Source organism: Symphalangus syndactylus, chromosome 13, assembly GCF_028878055.3.
Source record: "Symphalangus syndactylus isolate Jambi chromosome 13, NHGRI_mSymSyn1-v2.1_pri, whole genome shotgun sequence".
Lineage (NCBI taxonomy): Eukaryota > Metazoa > Chordata > Mammalia > Primates > Hylobatidae > Symphalangus > Symphalangus syndactylus.
Genome location: NC_072435.2, coordinates 105,260,924 through 105,274,219, shown reverse-complemented (window position 1 = coordinate 105,274,219; position 13,296 = coordinate 105,260,924). Strand labels below are relative to the sequence as shown.

Genomic DNA, 13,296 nt, shown 5'->3' with positions numbered 1-13,296 from the left:
GTTAATCTAAAAAGCAATTTGAGCTGCGGCTAGGCAGATCTGGTTAGAGATTACATTAGCATGGAGGAGGCGAAGGTAATTTTCTTTAACCCCTCTCCTGATCTCTCAAGCCGGGGATTCTTCAAGTCACACCGGCACTGCTGATTAAACTGGCACAGGGCTTGGCTGTGGATAAGGGGCCTGTGAAAAGTGATTATTTCCCACTGCCATTTGGGCCTCAACACCAGAAGGGGATTTTTACCTTTTTTTTTTTTTTAAAGTTGGGGGTTGGGGAGGTACTGTCCCCTTTAATAGGAGGCCTCATCTTCTGCCAGGATTACCACTGTATCTGCCCCCACCCCAGCAAGCCAGGGGCTCTCTAAAATGCTACAAATATGGTCACAGAGCATACCTGGCTCTTTGGTTTCCTGGACAAAGATGCCAGTCCCCTGCCTGGCTCCAACACCCCTCCATTGTGCCTGGTTCTGGGCTGGGCACTGGAGCCAGAGATGCCGGCAGTTCTGAGCCAAAGGGGAGACCAAAAAGTAAAGTGACAATCACCAATTCTGGCTGGCAGCCAGAGTCCTGAGGTGGGCTTCCCTCTGCACAAGCCTCTCACCTGCACACTTTGGCCCATGCAATCCCAAGAGCCAGGAAGGACTTTTGAGCAGAAGGACTGCTCAAAAGCCCCTTCTGGCTCTCTACTCCTTAAAACTGGACTCGATCTGCAATTGCAGTCCGGGTTCCTGAGGGCTTCTCCAAGACATACAAGGTGCATAATAAATGTTTGATGAATCGTCGAATGACTGGAGTCCCATGTGGCTTTCCTTGATCCTTCCTCTATGGGTTCACGGTGCTACAGCAGTGCCTGAGCAAGGGGCCCTCAGGAAAACGTCTCCTGAACAAAGGATGGGCAAGAGGCTGTCCTGGGGAGTTGGGGCAGGGCAGGCCTCAGGAAGTGTCCTACTGGGACACAGGGCTGGGGTCTAGGGGTAGGCACCAATTCCTGGGCCTGTCAGCACCACGGCCAGCTCCCGGCGCAAAAGCCCTGGAGAAAGGGGCGGGGTACAGCCTGAGAGCGTAGTGATGTCAGTCGCCATGGGAACTGACAACTGCGATGTGCCTCCATCAACACTCCAACCATTGGCGACGGCATGACAGATTAAACACCAACTATGTGCCAGGCCAGGCCCTGTGCTAGATGCTGGGGCAGTGACAGACCCTGAGTGGATGGGAGGCATCAGAGGGGTAATTACAAGGCAGGGAGACAAGCGGTGGCCATGATGGGGTCACCCTACCTGGCCTGGGGGAGGGTCATGATGGAAGGACACACCAGCTGCCTCATAAGCAGAGTGACAGTGTCTGTCCCCAACTTCACATCGGGATGTCTGAGCTTTACTTAACTCTGTGAGCTTAGGCAAATCCCTCCCTCCTCTCTGAGCCTTAGTTTCCACGTCTGCAAAAGGGGTTAATTCCTTACAACAAAGTGCCAGGGTCCTTGTGGTAGCTGCCTAAGTGGTACCCGTTGTTAGCATTGTTTATGGTCGCTATCAACAGGTAAGTAGGAAAAAGCTAGGGGAAGGGAAGGATCCCACAGAAGGGACTGCACAGACCACCACATGGAGACTTGAGAGAGGAGCAAACAGAGAACATGAAGTAGCTCCAGGCTGCTGGAGAGCAAACCCTCCTGGTGAGTCACTGAGAGCACCTCACCTATGCAGGGCCAGGCAGGGACCCCCCCCCCCCACCAACCTCAGGGCGGGGAGATCTGTTTCCTCTGCACTAGTGCTAGTTCAGGACAGGGACTCAGAGAAGGTGCCGGAAGAAGGGGCAGTCATTGCCACTGGCAACAGGCCTGGCTGGCCCTCTCCCAGAGCTATGGACCTCTGAGGGGCAGTTTTACTCTTCCCAGAGAGCCAGGGATCCCAAGGTGCAAAGTTTGGAGCCAGGGGCAGGCTGAGCCTCTGTTCTCCTAGTTCCAGCCTCGGCTCTTTAATGAAAATTGTCAGTCAAGTAAGACTCCATCATCACCTTCCAGCAAAGAGTGAGTGGGGAGATCTGAGAATCGATACTGAACAGCTTCAGTACTACGACGCCACAATGGGGCTGTGAGCTCAGCCGAAAGCCCCCTGCCCAGTTTTTTTTGGAAGTGGTCATGGAATCTCTCTGAAGAAACAACATGGAAATGGAGACCAAAAGAGGGAAGTAGGGATGCCATCAGATGACGCTGGGATCCTGGAACACTGTGTGCAACGGGCAAAGGTAAGACCCACAGTGGAGATGGGAGGGGCCCGGTATCTCCAGCCTTCCTCCCACCTATTCCCCCAGTCCCTGCACCCACAGTTCAGGGTTAAAGCAGGCGACGGGGAAGGAGAAAAATCTAATAGTAAGAGCAATAATAAGAGCTAGCTTTTATTTTTAGTGTTCTCCACGGGCTCAGTACTTTACAGACGTCACCTCACGTAACCCACGCCACAACCGGGAGAAAGACATGATTGGCGTTGTCACGAGGAAACAGAGAGGGAAAGGAGCTGTCCAGGGCCACGGGGTTGGTTGGTGAAGCAGGCAGGAAAGCCCCACGGAAGAGGTTGGCCTGGGACAGACAGGGTTTGAGGATTCAGGCCCTAAGGGACGGGGAGGAAGAAGACTGGGTCCTTGTGCAAGAATGGCCCAAGAGTGTTTAAAAGACGGAGTGGCCCAGGTCGGGGGAGGAGAGTGGACAAAGGGGGCTGGCAAGGGTTGGCCTTAGCTTTTAGCCCAATGCTAAGATCAGTAGATTCTTCTGGAGGTCAGGCTGGGGCAGAAATGAATGGAGCCTTCAAGGCAGGGGTTAGGAAACAGGACACTCGGCCCAAATGACAGCGCCACCATTCCACATCCCAGAGTCCATGAGCTCTCTCAATGTTTATTTAAATCTCTAAGAGTCAAACGCCACTCACCACCCATGTGTGGGTCAGTCTCCAGCTTTCCACCTCTCCTGTGAGTGAGGGTAGAGGGGCGTCGTGTCTCTAACCCCTCCTACGGTCAGGGAGCTCCCTCCATGTCATCCGGCCACAGGCACTGTGATTTAGAAAGTGCTGGAGCCAGACCGCCTGGGTTCAACCTCCTCCCCCTGTCATAGCCTAGCGGCTGACGGTTAACTCTGGGGAATTTTCTTTTTCTTCTTTGTGCTTCTCTGTATTTCTAATTTTTCCACAATGAACATGCATGACTTCTGGTTTTTCTTTTTTTAAAGAACTTTTCAAAAGGGATTTCAACCTCTGACCACCTGGAGACAGGCGACTGGCGCTCATTGTAAATGCACTGACATGACAGGGAACAGCTGCTGGGGAGGTGGAGATGGGTGGCGGGAGAGACAGGAAGCCCCAGCAGCTTGGAAATCCAGGAGCCACAGGAAGCAGTGAGCTTTCTGAGGAGCCAGATCCAGTGGAGCCAATTCACCAGCAGGTCCCGGCAGTGACTCTTCTACCACAGATTCCTGCCCGTCCCTGTGCCCCATCACCCCCCTGCCACCAATCTCCACCTCAGGGGAGCCAGACCAAGCCTTTCTGTGTGTAGCACACATCTCTCCTGCTTACAGCTCACCTAGTGGCTTCTATGGCTTTTTTTTTTTTTTTTTTTGAGACAGAGTCTTGCTCTGTCACCCAGGCTGGGGTACGGTGGCATGATCATGGCTCACTGCAGCTCACTCCTGGGCTGAAGTGATCCTCCTGCCTCAATCTCTCAAGTAGCTGGGACTACAGTCATACACCACCTCAACCTAGCTAATTATTATTTTTTGTAGACGTGGGATCTTGCTATGTTGCCCAGGCTGGTCTCGAACTCCTGGCCTCAAGCAACCTTCTCACCTCAGCCTCCCTAAGTGCTGGAATTATAGGTATGAGCCATCCTGCCAGTCGTTCGTGGCATTTCTAACAATATCCTTGAAGGATCTGTGTGAATCCCTTTCCCAATGTCTTATTTGCACTGTCCTGTCCCGGGCTGATCCTGCTCAGACACACTGGCTTGCTTTCTGGTCCTCTCACAAGCCAACCCCGTCCCCACCCCAGGGCCTTTGCACTTATGGTTTTGCCTCTACCTAAATACCCTACACCAGTGCTGTCTGATAGAAATATGTAATAATGGGGGCCGGGCGCGGTGGCTCATGCCTGTAATCCCAGCACTTTGGGAGGCCAAGGAGGGCAGATCACGAGGTCAGGAGATTAAGAACATCCTGGCTAACACGGTGAAACCCCCTCTACCAAAAATACAAAAAATTAGCCGGGTGTGGTGGCAGGCACCTGTAGACCCAGCTACTCGGAAGGCTGAGGCAGGAGAATGGCATGAACCTGGGAGGCGGAGCTTGCAGTGAGCCGAGATCACGCCACTGCACTCCAGCCTGGGTGACAGAGCGAGACTCCATCTCAAAAAAAAAAAAAAAAAAAAAGAAATATGTAATAATGGGAGCCTCCTATGTAATTGTAAATCTTCTAGCAGTAAGAGGAAATTAAATTTACTAATATACTTCATTTCACCCAACAGATCCAAAATAGTATCACTTCCATGTGTAATCAATATTAAAAAATTCCTGATATTTTATGTTCTTGTTTTTATTCTAAGTCTTTGAAACCTGGGATGGATTTTACATCTCAGTTCAGTTCAGACTTGCCTCACTGCAAATGTTCAATGCCACCTGTGGACAGTGCAACACCACGCTGTCCCCAGTACACACCACTCCCCCACTCTCCATGCCAGCTCCATTTCCTCATTCACGCCTCAGCTCAAACATCACCTCCTCTGAGAGACTCCTTGACCACCAGGTCAAGCTGGCAACCTTCTGCCCCGGCCATTGTCCCATCACCACAGCAGTTCTTTCACTGTCATTACTGCTCTGAAATTATCTTGATGAATGGTTTATTGTCTGTCTCTTCCACTGGAGTGCAGGTTCTACTGTGTCTGCATGATGGGGCACACAGTAGGCACTCAGGGTGGCAGATGGTCAGGGACGGAGGTAGGCATGATGGGCCTGGCCTGAGGCCCTTGTCCATCTACATCATCCCAAATTCTACTCTAGGTGATGAGATGCAGCAATGGAATGTGTGTGTGTGTACACGTGTGTGGGGAATATGTCCTGCGTACACACACACACACACCTCCCCCCACCCACCTCCCCTCCTTCTGAAAAGTGGGCCCAGAGGATGGGCGTCCTTTCAAAATCAGCCCGGCGCAGAAAAACGGCTGTGACAGCACAAAGCCGAGATTGAATCAGCGACGGGCCCGATTGCCTGGTGACGGTTACAAATGATCTGATGTGGAAAAGACGGGATCAGATGTGCACAGAACAACGGCTGCTCCGCACCCCCACATGCCAGACAATGGGCTGCTGGGCAGGTGGGCGGGCAGGTGGCGTCCAGGAGCCCAGGACAGGCTTAGCACAGAGTGGCCCTTCCTGGGGTCAGACACTCCCCGAATGCGCAGCACCTGGGCAGAATGTTGCCACATGAGACCAAGTGTTAGTTCTGGGCAGTTAGATGTCGGCTGAATTTTATTTTCTTTCTCAGACTTATTTCCGAATACTAAAAGATGAACATGACCTTTGTAATGAGGGGGAAAGAACCTCCTCCCACTCGGCACTCAGTCTCTGCACTCAGAGCCTCAGAAGCGTGGGTGTGAGGGGGTCGTACACAGCTTCACGATGACCACTGGAAGCGGCCCTTGCCCTACCCCCAGGAGTTGGTTGGGGGGCTCCAGACCTGCACTCTCAACCACCGAGTAACAGATGTCCTCTTACTGTGATGTGACCACAGCCCTGCGTGAGAAGGCTGTGTCCACAGACTGTGTGGCTTGCCCAGGGTGCATGGCAGTGAGAAGGCTGGGCCTCAGGCCTCACAAACCCTTCACTGGTCTCTTTCTACTCCAAGGCCAGACATACAGCAGATGCTCAATAAATCCCACCTGAACAGAGAGCTGGGCTGGGACCTTTATTTCCCACACTCCCTGCATGGTCCAGGGTTCAGAGTTCGGGGTCTCTCCCCCCTCTTTTCACTGTAGTTTGCCACCTCAACCTGACAAACCCCTCCACACACCCAGAACACCCGGGCCCCAGAGACCCTCAACATGCGCGGGCAGAGGGGCAAGGCTAGAGCCTCCTCCGGGCCCAGCTTACCCACTAGGCAACATAAGCCCCACCCCCGGCCTGTGTCATGGAGGCTCCAGGGCTGTGAAGCTTCTGGATAAGGGAGAGGGCCTCTCCCGCAGGAGGTCTGGGCAGGGGGTGGCTTCATCGAGCAGCAACTGTGTGCTGGGTGCCATGCCTCAGCTCACATGGAGCTGGAAGCCCTTCTCTTGAGTGTGGATACATCCATGCCTCCCATTCTCCAGCAGGGGCAGAGGCTCCGAGAGGACGAGGATTTGCACCTGGTGGGGTCTGGATGCGAACTAGGTCTGCTGGACTCTAAAGCCCATGGCATGGCTGTGCTGTGGGAGGGCCGGATTCTGAGTGGGCACCCAATGTCCCACAGGACCAGCCGCTCCTGGGGTAGGCGCTGGGTCACCTCCCCAGCATGCCAAAGGGGTGATTCTGCAGCCAGTTGAGTTACCCCTCCCGCCACCACCATAGCATCCTAGTAGCCCTCATTCTCCAGACCCACAGGGCACTACCCCTCTGGCTCCTGACGGACAGTGTCTAAGAAGGGCAAAACAGCACCTCAGCTAAGGCAAAAACCCAGAACTCAGTTTGAACCCTGGCTCTGCTATTCACTAGCAGGGCTGTCTTGAGTAAGCCACTGAGTCCCTTGGGGACTCAGTTTCTCCATATGAAACATGGAAGTAGAAACCACACCTTCCTCACCAGCCGGTTGTGAGGATGAAGCCGGTGATGAACACATGCAGTGTAGCACTCGTGAACTGCCCGCCCAGCTCTCACCCCAGGAGATGACAGTGATGGGCTCAGAGGGGTGAAGCAATTTGCCTGCAGTCACACAGCAGCAGGGGAGGAGGGCAGGGATCCTTGAACCCCAGGACCTAAACCCCAATTCCTTCCAGCAGTTTATCCTTTAATGCCAGGGACAAGGCCCCAAGCGTGCCTTGAGAGTGAGAGGGGATGCTCCAACGAGTGCAGTCACCAAACCCTGCCTGAGCACCTGTGGTGTGCCAGGCTGCAGGAACCCAGAGAAAAACCAAACACGGCAAAGATGACCAGACACACACCCACGCAACCCCAATCCTGGGTCAGACAGAGCTTCAGGGGGCCCAGAGAAGAGGGGTCCCTCTGACGACAGGCTGCTTCCCCGAAAAAGGAGTATCTGAGCTTCTTGTCTGAGTGCCCCAAGGGCAAGGGCAGCGCCTGGCACGGAGGCCAAAGGCACCAACAGGGGCTCAGTGAGTCTGATGAGGTGGGCCTTGTGGCACTAAATGAATGGTGTGGGCTGGAGGAACCCCCCTGCCCCTAGGCAGGTGCCAGAGGTAGTACCTTGTAGGCAGCCACTCGCCTGCAGAATCTTCCTCACCTCCTTGGTTATTCCATTTTAGTAGGGAGGAAACTGAGGCACAGAGAAGCAAAGCCACATGCCCAAAGCCATCTGGTAAGAAACTGGTGGAGCAGGGATTTGAACCCACATTCACCTGGCTCCGTAATAATCGTCGTCACACCAACAGCCCCTCGGCCTGAGGAGAGCCAGCCTGTAGGGTAAGGGTGGGCTAGTTGGGTGGCGTGGGCAAGGGAAGAGTGGACGCAGGCCACAGGCGTTAGGAGGGGCCTCGAAGGCAGACTGAGGCCTTGGCACACCACCCACAGGCAAGAAGGAGCCACAGAGAAGGCGCGGTGGTCATGGTAGGGACTTTGGAAGTGGCCTGTCTGGGTTCAAGCCCCAGCTGGCTCCCCTACATGCTAGCTGTGCAGCCTCAGGCAGGTCAGCTAACTTCTCCGTGCTTCAGCTGCCCCATCTGTAGAAAGGGGCTCATATCTACCTCACAGATTGGTGCAGTGGACTTTTGGCACACAATGAGTTGTGTTTATTAAATCGAAAAGAAGAAAAACTGAAAGCTGGTGGAGGGAGTCAGTGCCCAGTCAGGTTTGGGGACAAGATGGCTGCTGGGCCTGGTCCCCCATTTTTGTGCAGGTGGGTGCCAGGCCCAGGGAGCGGGGGTGGCGGCGCCGTCTCCCAGCCTTGCTGGGGCATGCGCCAGCATGTGCATGCGTGCGCGTGTCTGTGTGTGTTGCTGCAGCGGCTTCTATGCAAACATGTTAATTTGTTTTCATTTTGTGTTTTTTTCCCTCGCAGGATAATTGGGTGAGTTTGAAGTCTTGGCGAGGCTGCTGATTATAGCTATTTGGGTGGTGCCCTCGTGGGGCTCGGGCCCTGCCTCCTGCCTCTGGTGGTGAAGGCGGTGGCTGGGGGGTGTCTTGAGGGGCTCAGGGAGATGCCACTGGGTTCCGGGGGCTCTTGCTGGCCGGGGATGGGGAAGGCAAGCCATCCTGACACCCCCCAGCATGCCCCTCACCCAGACAATACGGGGTCATTAAAGGGCGCAAATCTGCCCACATCTTTTTTCTTTGCCCTGTTCGCTGCATTTAAAAACTTGTGATGTGTTTGCCAATGTCCAAAAGAAAAATAAAAACTAGAATTCTGCCTAAAATTCTTTTTTTTTTTTTTTTTTTTTTTTTTTTTTTTTTTTTTTTTTTTTTTGAGACGGAGTCTTGCTCTGTCGCCCAGGCTGGAGTGCAGTGGCGCAATCTCGGCTCACTGCAAGCTCCGCCTCCCGGGTTCACGCCATTCTCCTGCCTCAGCCTCTCCGAGTAGCTGGGACTACAGGCGCCCGCCACCACGCCCGGCTAATTTTTTGTCTTTTTTAGTAGAGACGGGGTTTCATCATGGTCTCGATCTCCTGACCTCGTGATCCGCCCGCCTCGGCCTCCCAAAGTGCTGGGATTACAAGCGTGAGCCACCGCGCCCGGCCAATTCTGCCTAAAATTCTTATTGTCTGCTGTCTCAGGGGAAAAACCCAAACCTGGCAGTGCTGGAACCCCTGGGCTGATGTGTCCTGAGGGTGGCTGCAATGGCTTTGCTCCTTATGTTACCTGCATGGTCCCCGGGTACCCGAGTTTTCCACCCTGGAGAAGGAGTGGGACTTTGGAGTTGGAATGGCCAAGGCGTCCTGGGCAGCCATGTGACCTGTCAGTACCTGGCTGTCTGAGCCTCTTTTTTCACCTGTAACCCCACTGCCTTGCCCTGGGAGGACTGAAAGGAGATGGCAGAGTTTTCAGGAGCATAGTAGGGGTTTGGTTAGTCTTAGAGATGGAACGGGAGCTCCCTGCTCTGTGGGCGTCCCGCACTTGACTCCATCCTTGGATGTGTTGCCCTGTCACTGACCTGTTTGTGTCTGTCTCTCCTGCTAGGTGGGAACCAGGTCTCTGAGGGCTGGACCAGATCTTTGGTTCCAACTTCACTGAACGCCTACCACGTGCCACACTGTGCATGAAGAGATGGGAGACTGGTGAAAAGGGCTTGGGTGGGGCTCTGGAGGTGAGCAGGTACCAGACCCTTAGCCCTGCAGAGAAGGCACACGTGTGGGTGCGTTGAATGTGTGTGTGCTGGGGCAAGGGACGGTGAGGGTACACCCGGCAGATGCCCCAGTCTGAGCAAAGGCACAGAGGAAGGTACGGCCTGGCAGGTGTAAGCTCATCCCAGGTGGCTGGAATATGCTGCAGGAGGCCCAAGTGGCCTTTGAGGGCATCCTGCATGGCTCTGCTCTCCCACGGGGCTGGGTTCGTATAAAAGGGACTCCGTGTCTACAGTGGACTGCTACCGACTAGGCAAAGTGGGGATTAGGAAGAGACTAAGGGCTGGGCCTCACCAGAAGCCACAATCCCCGTGTTGTCTCTTTGGGACTCTGGGACCCCTGATGAGTCACCTTAGCTCTCTGATCCTCACATTGCTTACATATAAAGTGGGCTGTGGCAGGGACCCAGTGGGACAGTCCCTGGTGCATGCTTATGCTCCTGGGAGAGACTTCAACACCCACCACCCACCCACTGCTGTAGCTCATATTCTCCCCCTCTCAGGAGGCAGCAGGAATGCTGGGAAACCCCAGCCTACGCTTGTGTGGCCCGAGTGTGCTTAGGTACCAAGCTCAGCACTTTACCCAGGTCCTGGCACTACATCCTCCCCCAGTGCCCCTGGGGCGGGTTCTCTTTCATTTCCATTTCTCAGTTAAGGAGATCGAGGCTCAGAGCGGGCTGAACAGGTATGGTGGCCCTCAACAGGGCCCTGGGCTTGTTCATGAATGCCCTGCAGCCGCTAGCCCAGAGTCCTGCCACAATTGAGGGACGGAATGTCCCTCAGGGAACAGAGACACCTGAAGACTTCCTGCTGGTTTCCACCCAGGACTTTGGTGGTGGGGTACACCTGGAGGCCCAGTCCCCAGCACCTATCTCTGTTCTTCCCCTAGCCCACCCTGGGGAACAAGCACCCTGAGCTGCAAACCTGGACCCCAGGGCATGACACAAAGGGCAACTCCACAGACAGAGAAAGCTTTGGAGTTGGCCATATCCCCACCCCATGACCATGTGCCAGCGTGGCAAGATGCCTGTCCTCTGTGAACCTCAGTGTCTTCATCTGAAACATGAGACTACCGCCCCTTGCCTGAAGGGTGGGTGGAGTGTTGGGCTCAGGGCTGGCACACAGCAGGCCCACAGCAAACCATGTTACATGTTAATGGCTGCCTGTGGCTCCTCTAGCAGCCAAGGACCCCCAGGAAACAAGAGGAAGACACAAAATAGCCAGAGGAGGAGGCAGAGCTGATGATGACAGGCTTCCTGGCCGGTCCCCGGAGGTGTCAGCCAAACCTCTGTGGAGGGCTCAGGTCGCCATAGTCACACGGGATGGCAGCTGGCAGCACCCCCTCCCCCTCCAAGAGGCACACAAAAGGGCCTCTATTCCCGCTCTGAGCATTTGTCCCTGGCCGGCCAGGCTGCACCGCCCTCTCTCCACTCTGCTGGCCGCCCGGCCCGGCTCAAGCTCACACAAAGGCCAGTGTGTCCCAGCCTGGCCTCAGAAGACCCCGACCACAGAGAGCTGGAGAGCTCAAAAGGGCCCTGGGGAGGGCGTGTAAGGTGTGGCAGGGCCGCGTCCAGTCTCTACAGGGAGGGAGCTAGGAAGGCACAAGAGACTTGGGAACGAGGAACCTGGGCAGGAGCCGGCTACAGCATCCCCATCTCCCAGCCCAGCCGCCTTGGGTCAGCTTGGACCTCTGCTTCCTCATCTGTACAATGGGGACCATGACGACAGCACACCCAACTTTTTGGACTGTCAGAGGTCTCGTGAGACAACATGGGGCCTAGTGCGCAACCACACCCAGCACCTCAGAGCCAGGTGCAAGGCAAGGGTGGATGGGGGCTGGCGGGAGTCCCCTGGGGCCTGGCCAGGCATGTTCTCAGCATCTCCCTCCTCAGTCCTGCCCTGGAAGCCAGGCGGACCCAGGCCCCGAGGGAAGGGGGAACGGCACCTGCTTCTAGACTACTCCATTCTCACCCTCCACCCGGCAAGGTCCGCATCCTGTTGGTGCTGACCATCAGGCCAGGCCTGAGCCCCCCTGCTGCTCCTGACCATCTCCAGGCAGTGGGCAGACAGCAGCCACTGTTTACCAAACACCTACTGCGTGCTGGGACCTGTAGACATCACATCTTCTTTCAGCCCTGTGGCTGCCCAGGGTGGGTGCGGGAGGACGGTACCATGGTTACAGGCTCCGCAGCCAGTGATCCGGGGCCAAATCCTGGCTCCACCACTTCCTGCTGTGGGACTCTGGCCCTCACACTCTGCTAAGAGGGGCAGCTCACTCTCACAGGGTCTGTGCAGCAACCAAATGGGAAAACCAAACCAAACCATGATGTCCCAGGGCCCCAGCAGGCTTGAAATCCTGACCGCTGGGCTGTTACCCTCAACTCACAGATGAGGAAAACTGAGGCCCCATGCTTGGCATGCAGGAGGTGGACCATAAACCTGATGAGTCATTCTAGGAGAGGGAATAGGGATTTGAAACCAAGTCTGGTGGACTCTGAACCCCTTTTCTACTTGAAGGTTTTGCCAACTTTTTTTTTTAAGCAATTTTTTCTTGTTTCCTAGCTTAGCTTGTGGGTCACGCAGCCTACAGAGAACGCGGCAGGAGGCCCAGGCCAGCAGCCTGACCCATCTCCCTGGCTGACCCCCAGGAACCCTCACCCTGCCACACAAAGTCCCCCTTTCTCCCTCCCACCAGCTCAGGGCGGCCAAATGAACAGCAGAATACCAAGTAATTAAGCCGGCGCACACCATCCCGGCGCCCGGGAACACTATGGAGTTTCCCTTTTATGTTTATAGCAATTGTATGAAAATGTGCAACATGGAGCAGCACCAGCTGACAAATGAGACGAAACAGACAGGATTCTGGGCCGGCTTTTTTCCGGGCCTGATTGGCATTAATTGTGAGCGTTTACAAAGCACAACTCGGCGCCTGACATTTGCTTCAAGCGAACGTTTCCTTCTAATAGTTTTAATGATTACAATGGGAGCTGGTGATCACTACAGGTGGGGAATGGGAATGGGCTGCCTGGTGCCTGGCCTGGTCTCACCTGGGTCCCAGGAAATGGGGATGTTTCCTGGGTCCCACTTTCCCCTGCTACCTGCTGCAAGATTGCTGTGCAAGGTTCCCAGCCTTGGACACTGGATCCCCCGCTCGGGGCCCGGCTGCTGGCACACACAGTTGGTAAGGCGCATGGGGAACCCACAGGGTGCAGACCCAGGGGAGGGAGGGGGAGGGGGAGGGGGAGGGAGAGGGAGGGAGAGAGAGAAGAGGGAAGAGCAAGCAGGACTTGGCTGGCCTGGCTCTGAGGCTGGAGTACCTCGGTGACCTCGGGTGAGTACCTTTGCCTCTCTGAGCCTCAGTTTACTCATCTGTGAGAAGGACCATAGAACTCACTGCGCAGGGTCTAGTGAGGATTCAGGGAGGGCCTAGCACAGCACACAGTATATCTGTAAAATGGGGGTAGGAAGTGCCCCACAAATGCTGGCTATTTTCTTGCTGTGTAACCTTGGCCAAGCTCCTTCCCAGCTCTGGGCTGGACTCTCCTCACCTGAGGGGCAGGGACTTGGCCAGCTGAAGTTGCTCAGCCCAGGGTTCCAGTCCCAGCTCTGGCCTCTTTTCAGCTGCATGGCCTTGGGAGAGACCCTCAATCTCTCCAAGCCTCAGTTTCCCCCACCTGTAGAATGGAGTTCATCATTCCCACAGATCGCAGGGTGGTTTCCGGATGGCAACAAGAAAGGGAGTAAAAATCCTGAATTCCTGGCAAGCCAAGTACCTGTG

General features: G+C 55.1%; 1 protein-coding gene and 1 long non-coding RNA gene across 2 annotated transcripts in view; one reads left to right on the top strand and one right to left on the bottom strand.

Moving 5' to 3' along the window:
- LOC129459960 (uncharacterized) overlaps window positions 1-3,599 on the top strand; it is a 43,005-nt gene extending 39,406 nt beyond the window's left edge. The window contains exons 3-4 of the long non-coding RNA XR_008650109.1: window positions 2,018-2,241; window positions 3,215-3,599. This is a non-coding gene — a long non-coding RNA (uncharacterized lncRNA). The remainder of the gene's footprint in view (window positions 1-2,017; window positions 2,242-3,214) is intronic.
- The window catches only part of FAM222A (family with sequence similarity 222 member A), a 60,794-nt gene that overhangs the window by 36,457 nt on the left and 11,041 nt on the right, over window positions 1-13,296 (bottom strand). The window lies entirely within an intron of this gene.